At 37.4% G+C, this 14165-nt stretch overlaps 1 long non-coding RNA gene across 1 annotated transcript; it reads left to right on the plus strand.

Annotated features, from left to right (window-relative positions):
- Nucleotides 1–1180: 1180 nt before the first annotated feature.
- LOC115438616 (uncharacterized) lies at nucleotides 1181–2069 on the plus strand. Its single transcript, XR_003938115.1, has 2 exons — nucleotides 1181–1623; nucleotides 1667–2069. It is a non-coding gene; the product is annotated as an uncharacterized LOC115438616 (long non-coding RNA).
- Nucleotides 2070–14165: the final 12096 nt, after the last annotated feature.

The raw sequence follows: 14165 nt of genomic DNA on the forward strand, positions 1-14165 counted from the left end.
AAGTGATGAGTTCAATGTACACGATGGAAAAATGAATAATTATTGGTTGGTTCAAAGCAGAGCTGAAGAATCTGTGGAGTGTTTGTGTCTTTGAATCCGTTCATTATTTGGTCTAAAAAATGTCAACAAGGTGGAAAATGTTGATCAGTGAAGTCCAGCGTGTCCTCAGAGCTGTAGTTTGGTCCAAAACCCAAACACGGTGACGGGAGGACAGAACGATGAGAACCTTAGAGAAACAACGACGTCCTCAACATGATGAACCAGAGCTGAATGACAGACCTAGACCGAACCCCCTGGATTCATAAACAACAGGTTTAATGTTTGTTTTCTTTTTTATTGTTTGGGATGTTTTGGTTCCTGCGGATTAGAACTGGACCAGGGGGGTCCAACCTACGGCCCCTGGACCAGAACCGGACCAATAAAGGGTCCAATCAGGTCCATGGAATAAAAGAACTACACTGAAGACATAAACCATCGTATTAGTTCAGGTTCTACTATATGATCTAAAGTGGATCAGAACCAGGAAAATAAAAACGGAATATTTTCACTTTATTTTAGTGTAAAAAAAGTAAAAATACATGAAAATATTTACATTTACAAACTGTCTTTTAAAAAAAAATATGAACAAATATGAACAACATGAAACATCTTCATAGAATTAAGTGTCATTTTAACATTGTTTTGTTTATGTTTCTCAATTTTTTGTTCATTTTTGTTCATGTTGCTTAATTTGATCATATTTGTTGTTTTTGTTCTTTTTTTCTGGTAATTATGTTCATGTTTCTCAAATTTCTCTAAAGTGCTAAATGTGTGTATTTGTAGATCTACTGTGGTCTGTAACGTACAATGAACATGTGAAAATAAACGGACACAGAATGTTATTAAAGTTATACTTATTTATATGAAGACATTTCAAGTTCATGTTTTTTCACATACTCTTAATTTTAAAGGATTGTTTGTGATGTAACATTTTCATTATATAATTTTATTTTAGGACCCTGCCCCCAAAGGCGAGGCAAGGGCTATTGTTTTTGTTTGTTTGTTTGTTTGTTTGTTTACAGTTTAGCAGCAAAACTATTGGTTGAATTCAGACCATATTGGGTTTACAGATTACCAGTGACCCAGAATAGATGTGATTACATTTTGGTACAATAGGTCAAAGTTCTGTTTTTTATGATTTTTTAAAATCTTCCCATTTCCTTATAATGGGTGAAATATGTGTGAGGGGCGGGGCTTTTGTCAGTCAGTCAACAGTTGTTTTATTTTTTCTGAACGTAGATAAAAGCTTGTGTTTTACATCAGTTCTAGGTTCTTCTGTTCTTATTTAACTGGTTCTGATCCACTGTAGGTCATATTGGTCTGAATGTGGAACCTGAACCCGGTTCTGTTTAGATGTTTATTTCCATGTTCCACACGCAGATGTTCCAGATAAACAGATGTTCCAGTTTTTCACCCAGTGGATACCATAACTTCATCTTTTATTTGAATGTTCTCCTACAAATGAGTGGAGTTTTTATTCAGTACTAGGCTTTAAAGCAGAAGGAACCCATGAGGAGATCAAGTAAAGCCCAGACTGAGGAGGTTCTCCAAACGTTAACCCTTTGTTTTCCACTGGTTGAGGAGGTTCTTCAAACGTTCACCCTTTTTTTTTCCATTGGATGAGGAGGTTCTCCAAACGCTAACCCTTTATTTTCCACTGGTTGAGGAGGTTCTCCAAACGTTCACCCTTTTTTTTTCCATTGGATGAGGAGGTTCTCCAAATGTTAACACTTTTTTTTCCATTGGTTGAGGAGGTTCTCCAAACGTTAACCCTTTGTTTTCCATTGGAGGAGAAGGTTCTCCAAACGTTAACCCTGTGTTTTCCACTGGTTGAGGAGGTTCTCTGCAGTTCTGTGTAAAAGCAATAACATCCATGTGCTCATGTTCCATGGCCTCAGACTCGGATTCTGAACGGGACCAACATATTTGTACTGATATTTATGTTGTTGTTGTGGTTCTGGTTGAGTTTTTATAACAGATCTGTATCAGTGGTTTTGTATTGGTTCTATAAATGTTCATGTACATATGAAGAGAACCAGCGTCACCGTCTGTTTATATTCAACAGGTTTGATGAAGACACGGAGGCTCCTCAAAAAACATACGATGACATTTTCACATCAATTTAAATATATGTTTAAAAAAAAAAACTCAGACCGAACAGAATATCCTGTGAGGGTGAAATCAACCTTTTCAGTCACTTGTGTTTTTTCTCTCATTTGTGACTTTTTAATCTCAGAGAATTTCTGTTTTGTCTCAAATATTTGATGTTAGAACTTTAGAAAAAATCTGATAAATGTACGACTTTAATCTCCAAACATTCAAGTTAAATTTACTGTTTTAATCCCACAGAAAATATAACATTTTTCCACACACATTCCACCTTTAATTACAGCCAATAAAGTTTATTCATGTACATTTATGACTTTAATTAGGGACTGAGCCGAGAGGGCAAGGCCCCTATTGTTATTCATTCATTTTTTATTATTATTTTTCTGCCGCCACTTTGAACTGGATTTTGGCCCCCTAAACATGCTCAGAAACTCAGCAAATTTGGCACGTATGTCAGGTCTGGCGAAGCACCCCGTAGGTGCCAAAATGCGCTCTCTAGCGCCACCTATGTCAAAAAACACGGAAACCGCCATAGTGGCCAGCAGGAATGTCTGAGAGACATTAAACCAATGCCAAAATGTTTGTTACATCGAGCACTACGAATGCTCAGGTGGACATCAAAGAGGTCTCTCCAACAGGAAGTCGGCAAATTGCCTTTCAAAGTAAAACCCCCAGTTTTTTTAATATATATGTGTGTGTAATATATATATATATATATATATATATATATATATATATATATATATATATATATATATATAATGTATATAATTTTATATATATGTATATAATTTATATATATATACATATATATATATATATATATATATATATATATATATATATATAAAATTAGAATAAAAATGAGGACATGATAAAAATGTGAATGGTACATACGTACAGACACACACACACACAATAAAGTTTTTCAAAATAAAAGCCTTAAAAATGGTAAAGTATGAGTTTTACACTCAACTGTTTGTACAATTTCAAGTCACTCAAACGGATTCTGTCTGTCACACACATATGCATACACACACAGCAGGCTTTTCAAAATAAAAGCCTCAAAAGATGATGGTGGTTTTAGCACAAAGAATTAGAATTAGAATGTCTTTATTGTCATTGTACAGGTACAATGAAATTAAAAAGTGCAATCGTCTTAGGTGCCATAAAAAAGTAGAAATAATGTATATAAAAGAGTATAAAAACTAAAATATAAAAAGAAAACCCTGACGGCATAAATATCTAAAAAGCAGCATAAAAAAAGAGTGTTACTAGAAGTATAAAAGACACATAAAACATCATATACTCTGGACAACATTCAGCATTCCACACAATTAATTAATGTCCAGCAGTATTCAGTGCAGTTATGGCCCTGGGATAAAACTGTTTCTTAGAGGGTTCGTGCTGGCCTTTAGTGTTCGGAAATGTCTGCCAAAGGGTAAAAGTTCAAAAAATGGAAAGCCAGGGTGCGTTGCATCCCTGATAATATTCCGCGCCCTGCTGAGACAGTGTGAACTGTAGAGGACCTCCAGGGAAGGAAGGGGGCAGCCGGTGGTCTTCTGGGCCATGGTGATGACCCTTTGGAGCGCCTTTCTGTTCGCTGCCGTACAGCTCGAATACCACACACAGATGCAGTACGTTAGGATGCTTTGTATGACGCATCGATAAAAAGACACAAGCAGTTTCTGGGAGAGATAGTTATTCCTGAGAGTCCTCAGAAACTAAAGTCTCTGCTGTGCCTTTTTAATGATGGCTCTGGTGTTGGCGCTCCAGGTCAGGTCATCCTCGATGTGCACGCCCAGGAATCAGAAGTTGGAGACCCTCTCCACATATTCCCCAAGGCGCAGGTGTTCTGTAGGGATGAAAGGAGGACGGACACAAAAGGGTGGGAGCTGGTACCAAGACGGAGAGATGAGAGTGGAGCTGAGGTGTTGATGGTCAAGGGAGGCGGAAAGCACAGGAGGCAGAATGCCCGGTGCGAGGTCCCGCCCGATGCTGCTTGCAGCTTTAATTTAGTTTGTTTCTTGTAGATTTAAAATGTTAATGTATTATTGTAAATGTAATAATCTATTAGTGAATATTAAATATTTTAAATGTAAATTCACAACTACTTTTAGGCTCTTTTTTCTAAACCAGTCCAGTTGCTTTTTGACCACTGTTTAACTCCATACAGCAGTTACACAGTCAAAAAAATGAATAAGCAACAAAATGAACAAAAACAGCCAAAGTGATCAATAAAATGAACAAAAATGAATAATAAACCAAGAAAATAATAAGTAACATGAACGAAATAAGACAAACTGAACAAAATTGAAGAAAAAATAATTAAAAGCAAAATGCAGGAAAATAAACAAAAGAAGCAACAAAGTGAATAAAAATGAATATAATATTTACAAAATAATAAATACCATGAAAAAATATGCAAAAATTAAATTAAGTAAAAATAAAATAAATAATCAACAAGTACTTGAATTTGGTCCCAGTAGTTTTAGGTTTGTTTCTTTTTTTCTAAATTAGTCCATCTGCTTTTTGACACCTGTTTAACTCCATACATCAGTTCCACAGTTAAAACTCAGTAAAACCACAGTAAAAAAAAAATAAAGGAAAATCACCACAACACTGGAAACAACAGGAAAAACAAACAAACAAACAAAAAAACACAAGGAAAATGGTTTAAAAAAAAAAAAAAAGTCCAAATCGTCTATTTTTATAGTGAGTCGGTCTCACTCACTGCTCTGTGTTTTATCCCCCATTCCACAGGGGGTGGGGGGTGAACTGAGCATGCTCAGATGACTATGGAAAGAACAAGGTCTATTCTATCAACACCACTGGAAATTTAACTATTGAACAAACGGTTGAATTTATATGAATGTCTAAATAAATCATACATTTAGAACGATCACCACAGACATGTCAGGGGTTAAAGGGTTAAACTTATGGATCTGAGTTTTTATTTGTTTTAGAAAATGTCCCCACTGTGTCCTGTGCATTAAACATAAGTGTGTATGGAAGTAGGAAGTGGATCAGACTGAAGGAGAACAGTAGGGTCATTACTGAAAGGAAGGAAGGAAGGAAGGAAGGAAGGAAGGAAGGAAGGAAGGAAGGAAGGAAGGAAGGAAGGAAGGAAGGAAGGAAGGAGGAAGAAAGAAAGAAAGAAAGAAAGAAAGAAAGAAAGAAAGAAAGAAAGAAAGAAAGAAAGAAAGAAAGAAAGAAAGAAAGAAAGACAAAGGAGTCAGAACAAGCTCTAGACTCACACAGACACACTGATTTGTGTTTGTGTTGCATTGTGTTTGTGTTGTTGTTGTGGTGCAGTCAGCTGATTAAGTCGTCGTCATGGTAATGAGACTGAACCTGACTTTGACTGACTCATATTTAAAACCATCTGACAGAAAAAACAAGACATAATGAAGCCTTTAGCCTCATGTAGGACAGACTGACAACCAGTGTGTGTGTGAGGGTGTGTGTGTGTGTGTGTGTGTGTGTGTGTGTGTGTGTGTGTGTGTGTGTGTTTTAGACCAGGACTCTCAGACTCATGTTAGTCCAGGTTCCACATTCAGCCCAGTTGGATCTAAAGTGGATCAGAACCAGGAAAACCATAAAACCAGACAGACCAGTTGATGGTACCAGTATTCTGGCAGATATTCGTCATGTTGGATACAGTGGTCTTATGCTGCGTTCTAGGACGTTTTTTGAGCCCGTAAGTCACGGCTTCAAATCACGACTCACGACTTTGTAACGTTCCAGGCAAGTCACTCCAAACTGCCTGAGCGCAAGGAATTGTGGGAGTTAGATGTAAACAAACCAGCATGGAGGCCTGTACTTTATGCTCATTTACAATCATTTCTTTCGCCAAAGGTGTTTGTTTTTTGCTTATTTGAGGGAAACAGAGGAGGAAAAATGGCGCATAAGGCAAGAGAAGCTGTTCTACCTTTTATGTTATTTGTATATTTGAATACGTATCTGGTTTTAATTTACTCTTGCACTCATTAGACTGAAAACTAACTAACGCTAGAGCAGCTGCTGATTATGCAGAACATTTGCAGATAAATAATGTCAGAGCAATACCTTGTTTTAATAAACAATTTGCATAAACACCACATCCATGGGGGACGCCATTGCTACGTGATGTCAGAACTCAGAGCTGGGAGTACATGGATCTAGTACGAGTTCACAGGTGGGAAGTCACAGGTTTGACTGACATTCCAGTGCATTTTCACCAGTAGAAGGTTGGAAAAACAAGAGTTACAGGATGCCTGGAACCTAGCATTATAATGTGCAGTACCACACTGCATGATGGGAAATGAAGTTAAAAACAGGAACAACACATATACTAAGATCGGCCCCTAGGTATGGGTATTAATATGAACACACTAGTGTGTGTATATATGTATATAAACACTAGTGCACTGACCCGTGTGGATCCTCAGGTTCTAGATGTGCTAGTTTATCCGCTGCTGTGTATTCGTACATGCTGTACCACATTTGTCCAGCAGTCACCGCCAAAGCATTCATGATTATAAGGATGTTGTGTTAAAAATTACTAATACCTGCTAAAATATTGGTCCGATCAATTTACTGTTTTCACTAGTCTGTTCATTGACCAAAAATCCATCAGTATGACAAACTGCAGCAGTCAGCTGTGTATGGAGTTAGTGTGATGACACACACACACACACACACACACACACACACACACACACACACACACACACACAGAGGCATCTTGGCTTTTATAACAGATATATTTTTAAAATATTTTTATGCTCTATTTCTTTTGCATACCTTTTTTAAATGCCACTTTGTTTTGGTTGTAATAGTTAAATTATTCTGTTTCTGTTTTTATACTTTTATATGTTTATAATTTTATATTTTTCTTAAATTCTCTTGTTCTTTCAGTGTAAACGGCAAAGTCAGAGTTTCATTGTACAGAGAAATGTGTGTGTGTGTGTGTGTGTGTGTGTGTGGTTCATTATGTTAATTTTCTCCGTCTCTTTCTCATTAGGCTGTAATGGCTGACAGCAGGAAGGCACAACATTACACTGATCCCCCCATAATTATTCCACAGTTACCTCAGGATCGCCTTGTACTGTGTGTGTGTGTGTGTGTGTGTGTGTGTGTGTCTGTGTGTGTGTGTGATGTATCACTACAAAACAAACACAACGGTGTAAATTATTCATCGTGTTTGGAGGAATAAGTGAACAGTGGCAGGTCTGATTTCTTGGACAGTTGTTTTATTGCGTTTTTTTTTTTTTTTTTTAGTTCGACTGCGTAAGAACAAGGCAATAAATGACACACACACACACACACACGCATCATTAACGCTGATCCAATCTGTTTACCTCACACACATTAAAACACCAGTCGGTTTATTTGGGTTTTTTCTGCTCATTTCTATTTATTTTGTAGATTTTTTTGTTGTCATTATTGTCCATATTTTTGGCAAATTTTTTCCACTTTTGCTCATTTTTGTGTTTTTTTGGATTCTTTTGCTCATTTTTGTTTGTTGTTGTGGTATAAAAGGTATAAATAATCTTGCACATGTGATGTTGGCTGTGCGTTAAGGTGATCCCAGATAAATCAGAGGAATCCTCAGTAAACTGGTCTGATCCTTCAGTGTAGACCTGGACCTCCATGGACCCTCCTACAGATGATCAGTTCCCCTGAACACGGAACAAACTGTACATGTTCAACTTTAATGCAGATTGTTTTATATTTATGTCATCACTGCAGTGGATTCAAACGGTCCTGTTCTTAATTCCACTTCATTTCCTGTTTCTCTGGTTGTTACTGTAAATATAAGACACACTTTAAGTCTGTTTTCACATTTGAACCATTTCAATGAGACTTAATGATTTTATTTTCATTAATCACCTTCAAACTCTGATCATTACAACAGTGACAAACTATTTTCCACTCAGATACTTAGATTCAGAACCAAACTGTTCCTCTTTCGGCTTCTGTCGTTAAACCTTTATGACTCCGCCCCCCAAAGTGGAGGCAAGGAGCATTGTTTTGGGTTCGGTTTGTTTGTTTGTTTACACTTTAGCAGTAAAACTATTGGTTGAATTCAGACCTAATTGGGTTTATAGATCACCAGTGACCCAGAGTGGATGTGGTTACATTTTGGGAAAAGTAGGTCAAAGTTAAGATTTTTTATGAATTTTAAAAAATCTTTTGTCCCCCATTTACTTAGAACGGGCAAAATTTCACATGTCTGTAGCAGCAAAACGATTGGTTGAATTCATATTAAATTTGGTTTATAGATTGCCACTGACCCAGAATAGATCTCATTACATTTTGGGAAAAGTAGGTCAAAGTTCAATTTTTTAATGAATTTTTAAATAAATTTTCCCATTTACTTATAATGGGTGAAATATGTGCGAGGGGCGGGGTTTGTTGTGTCTGTCAACACTGGTTTAATTTTTTCACTCTTAACCGTAGATAAAAGTTTGTATTTTACATCTTCTAGGTTCTTCTGTTCTTATTTTACTGGTTCTGATCCACTTTAGATCATATTGGTCTGAATGTGGAGGGGCGGGGCTTGTTGTGTCTATCACCATGCTAACACATGCTATATGCTAACTGCGCTGATGCTGTCGACTCTAAAGCAGGTAGTAAACACAAAGAAATGATGGAGTTCTGTTTTTTTTTTATTCCAGGCCAATACAGAAGCAGGTCACATATCACATGTGGGTGGAAGTAAATGTGATGCTATGATTGACAGGTGAGGGCGTGGGTGCCATCTGTCCATCTCTGCATGTGGGCGTTGATTGACAGCCAGCTCACCCGCTGACGCCCACCCCTGTTTATTGGTTAAAACGTTCTTTTTCTCTGACAAAAAAACCACTACTGTCGTCATGTTTATGAGACCGTTAGAGGATGGATTCACAGTAATAAGGTTAATTAGAATAGAGCTGAAGCCCCGCCCACATCTGAGCTTATTCTGGGAAAAAAAAATGGTTTTACAAACAGTCTTGAGAGACACGGAATGTTTTGATCCTGTTTGAATAATTTACACATATGATGTTTGTCAGTTTATTACAAGAAAGTCACAGTTTGTTGTTAATCTGTTGAACTATCGGAGAAGATAAGACATGATAAGATAAGATAAAATATATGATATGCTAAGATATGCTAAGATAAAATATGATATGATATGATAATAAGATAAGATAAAACATGATATGATAAGATAACACAAGATAAGATAAAATTAGATAAAATAAGTTAAAATTAGATAAAATAAGATAAGGTAAGATAAGATAAGATGAAATAAGATAAAGTTAGATAAAATAAGATAAAATTAGATGAAATAAGATAAAGTAAGATAAGATTAAATAAGATAAAGTTAGATAAAATAAGATAAGATAAATTAGATGAAATAAGATAAAGTACGATAAGATTAAATAAGATAAAATTAGATAAAATAAGATAAAGATCAAATTAGATGAAATAAGAAAAGATAAAACAAGATAACATTAGATAAAATAAGATAAGATAAAATTAGATAAAATAAGATAAGATAAAATTAGATGAAATAAGATAAAACAAGATAAGATAAAATTAGATAAAGTAAGATAAGATAAAATTAGATGAAATAAGGTAAAATAAGATAAGATGAAACAAGATAAGATAAGATAAGATAAGATATGTCTTTATTAGTCCCATAAGGGGAAATTCCAGGTTTACAGCAGCAAAGTACAGAAGCACACAAGAGCAAAGAAGTACAAAATCAAAAATAAAGACAAATCAGAACTAAAAAGCTAACTACCGTTTACAGCTGTGCATATGCTGATCATGGCACAGGTCGGAGAGTGTAAATATATGGACAATGAACAGTGAAGGTACAGAGGTGACATCAGGTAACATTCATCCATCATCTGTTCAGGATCTGCAGCTTTCATTTCCTTTCCTTTATTTGCTTCATGGTTGTGCATTTCACCAGCAGACATTCAATAATCATCAGATGAACAGACATTTACACACCCATGATCAAAAAGGAGCAGGATGAAGAAAATCTTCTATTTCCTGTCCCCTTCGAAATAATAACAGCCTTAATGGTTAGTGATGCAGAACTAGATATAAAGTCAGACAAACTAAACTAAATACATCCATAGATAATAGAAAATGAATCCAAAACCAAGTGCAACACTACATGTCCAGGAAGTAAAAACACAGGTAAATATATACCTGACGAAATGATGCAAAACCATTACGATCCCAGACCAAAATAAGTAAATAAATATGGGACAAGATGCAAAACAAATACGAAATAAAAAGTACAGACTTCTAACTGTTCATCTAATCTCATTGTACTGTCTTTATCCACTTTTTTTCAGTTGGAATCAGTTTTTTCAGTCCTTCAGTTCATTAGAATAGATTCAAATGGACCTGAATGACGAAGACGTTCGCTGTTTTAACCCTTTGTTCACTCATTCTTTAAGGTTGAGTTTGGGTCCGACTAAAGGCTGCTTTGATCATGTGTTGAATCTGTGATCAGCTGTTCACACTAAACTACTTACTTTCATACCGTCTTTAACCATGACTGAGTTTTTGGTCAAAAAATACAATAATCTGTAGTTGACGGCATCATTTAAATAATATATAATTATTTGTCTCTTTCCAGTGGACTGCAAAAAAAAATATTTCTAAGAAAGCGAAAAAAGCCTTATTTCTAGAACATTCTTCTTGCCAAAAAATTTTTATATGACAAAAATATTCTTATTTTAAATGTATATATCTAAGTCTTTTTTCTTTTCTAGCTAATATCAAATCAGATTTTACTAATAACAAGATTTGGCCGTATTTCACAAATGATCCCAGGAAAGGATCAGATTATTTTCTTTATTTTAGACTGAAACCACTTGAACAACTTCTACATTTTATATACATGTCATTTTATGATTCATTTGAATCTGATTCATTTTATATACTTATCACAATTTGTCCACAAGTATGACTATGCTAGGGGCGGGGCCCTAGCGCCCTCTATTGACTCCTCCTTCTTATCCAAATATGGACATTTCCAAAAAAAAACTTGCGGCTTCAAAACTCCGATCCTCAAACCACATAGGCTTCGTCTGCTTTTCAGTTCAGTTCATGATTAGATGAACTCGAACACAAACGCATTAAAAACCTGTGGATGTGGAGCTGGAACCTTCCATTTCTGCTTCATCAGCTGATCGACTGATACAGACGACGGAGCCAGAAGCTCTGCCGCAAAGTCATCTGTATGTTCTTGTCTTCATGTGAGTAATGACACGATGCAGGACTCAGAGGTGGAAGAATCTGACCAGACTGTTTTTACTGGACAGAAGGAGGAGAAGATGACCACCAGACACTGACCGATGATGAAGATGACCGAAGGAGGAGAAGATGACCACCAGACACTGACCGATGATGAAGATGACCGAAGGAGGAGAAGATGACCACCAGACACTGACCGATGATGAAGATGACCAAAGGAGGAGAAGATGACCACCAGACACTGACCGATGATGAAAATGACCAAAGGAGTAGAAGATGACCACCAGACACTGACTGACCATGAAGAGGATGAAGAGGACAGGAGGATGTTTCTATTGTGTCTTTTTGAGGTCTTGTATTTGTTTTTAACAGACGCTGCTCGTTCATCATCGACTCTAACGGAGCCTGAAGACATTCGTCTGTCGTCCCTGAATAGACGTTAAAACTGCGTCAAACTGGAAAAACACACTAATAAATGTAATTAAAAACAACACAAACATCGCACAATCATTGCACAAACATCGCACAAACACAACAAAAACATCACACAAACATCGCACAAACACAATACAAACATCACACAAACATCGCACAAACATCACACAAACATCGCACAAACATCACACAAACACAACACAAACACAACACAAACATCACACAAACATCGCACAAACATCACACAAACATCGCACAAACATCACACAAACACAACACAAACACAACACAAACATCACACAAACACAACACAAACACAACACAAACACAACACAAACATCACACAAATGCAGTAACTGAACAGTTGGATCATAAACTAGAACAGACAGAAGTGAACTCGTTGTTGTCGTTGTTGTTGTTGTTGTTGTTGTTGTTGTGTGCTGTTGTGATGCTTTATGACCTGGTTTTTACCCTCCCATGAACATGATCTGATCTGATTTCATCCACAGTTCTGTCCACATCCATCGTTACAGACTCATTACAGACTCATTACAGACTTTAACAACCGTCTGTTCTTCACATCTGACCCCTGAGTTCAACCCAGAGCACTACAGAAAACACAGTTACCACACTTCCATAGACTCCCACTGTCAAAAATGAAAACATGGACCTCCTTCTGGGTTCTGGAGGCGGGGCCAATTGTTCCAAAGAGGCTTACATGAACCATGTGATCACTGTAGCAACGACAACCAAGTGTGTCGCAACTCTCTGTCTCTGTGGCTCTGGTTCAACCATGTGGATGTAAGCACGATGACACTGACTGTTCAGTGATTCGACTGTGTGTGTGTGTGTGGGTTTGTGTGTGTGTGTGTGTCTATGTGTATGTGTTTGTGTGTGTCTGTGTGTGTTTGTGTGTGTTTGTGTGTGTCTGTGTGTGTGTGAGGGTGTGTTTGTGTGTATTTGTGTTGCGTGTGTGTCTGTGTGTGAGCGTGTTTCTGTGTGTGTGTGTTTGTGTGTCTGTGTGTGTGTTTGTGTGTGTCTGTGTGTGAGTGTGTGTGTGTGTGTGTCTGTGTCTGTGTGTGTGTCTTTGTGTGTGTGTTTGTGTGTGTGTGTCTGTGTGTGTGTCTGTGTGTGAGTGTGTGTGTGTGTGTGTCTGTGTGTGTGTCTTTGTGTGAGTGTGTTTGTGTGTGTGCGTGTGTGTGTGTGTGTTTGTATGTATCTGTGTGTGTGTGTGTGTGTGTGTGTGTGTTCAGTCCTGTCTGTCTGTTTAAAGCTGTAGACAGGTTGTCGGGGTTCGATGACTGTAATTACAGGCCCTGTCACCTGACTGCACTAACCCACTATTACCACACACACACACACACACACACACACACACACACACACACACACACACACATCTGTACTTTTCAGACTGTAATCAGAACCAGTGTTTCATCTGCCAAACAGAACACAGCATTGTTACACACACACTCATGTCTACATGTCCTTATGAGGACACTAGTTTATGCACATTTTGAAGCTTTATCCTGGAAAATCGTCATAGAAACGACAAAACCTCCTCAGTTTGACAGAAATCTTCTCATGTTTCCTGATTTTATGTCACCAGCTGATTGGTCCTGAGCTGTTGTGAAGGCGCTGGGTCCAGTGTCAGTCTGTACGTTTCCATGACAACTGTTATTCCTGGTTTAATCTGATTAAAGGTTCGATCCTATTTCAGATGACCATGGAAACACACTGTTCCAGCTGAAAAAGAAAAGTGGGGATTAAATGTAGAACCCTAAAGAACCACAAAGAACAATGAAGAACCACAAAGAACCACAAAGAACCATAAAGAACAATAAAGAACTACAAGGAACCACAAAGAACCATAAAGAACCACAAAGAACCCTAAAGAACAATAAAGAACCATAAAGAACAATATAGAACCACAAATAACCGTAAAAAACCACAAAGAACCATAAAGAACCTATAAACTGGAGGCAGGTCTACAGGCCTCTGAGGAGCTGGGCCCCTGCACTCCTTCACTCTTTTACACCTTCCCTCCTTCTCTCCTCCCCTCCTTCACTCCTTCTCTCCTTCCCTCCTTCAGGTTCCTGTTTCTTTTCCAGGCTCTGTTTTGGGTCCATCTGTTCTCTCTGGATGGTTTATGATATGAGTCCCAGTGCTGTGAGTGTTTACTCTGCTCCAGAGCCTTTAATGGCAGCGTGAACATCCCCCATCCATCCCTCTCTCCATCCCTCCATCCATCCCTCCATCCCCCTGTTGATGCTTCTGTCATGTGTACATTAAAACCACAGTTTCATCCATTTAAATATGCACAACTCTTTATG

Source organism: Sphaeramia orbicularis, chromosome 3, assembly GCF_902148855.1.
Source record: "Sphaeramia orbicularis chromosome 3, fSphaOr1.1, whole genome shotgun sequence".
Classification (NCBI taxonomy): Eukaryota; Metazoa; Chordata; class Actinopteri; order Kurtiformes; family Apogonidae; genus Sphaeramia; species Sphaeramia orbicularis.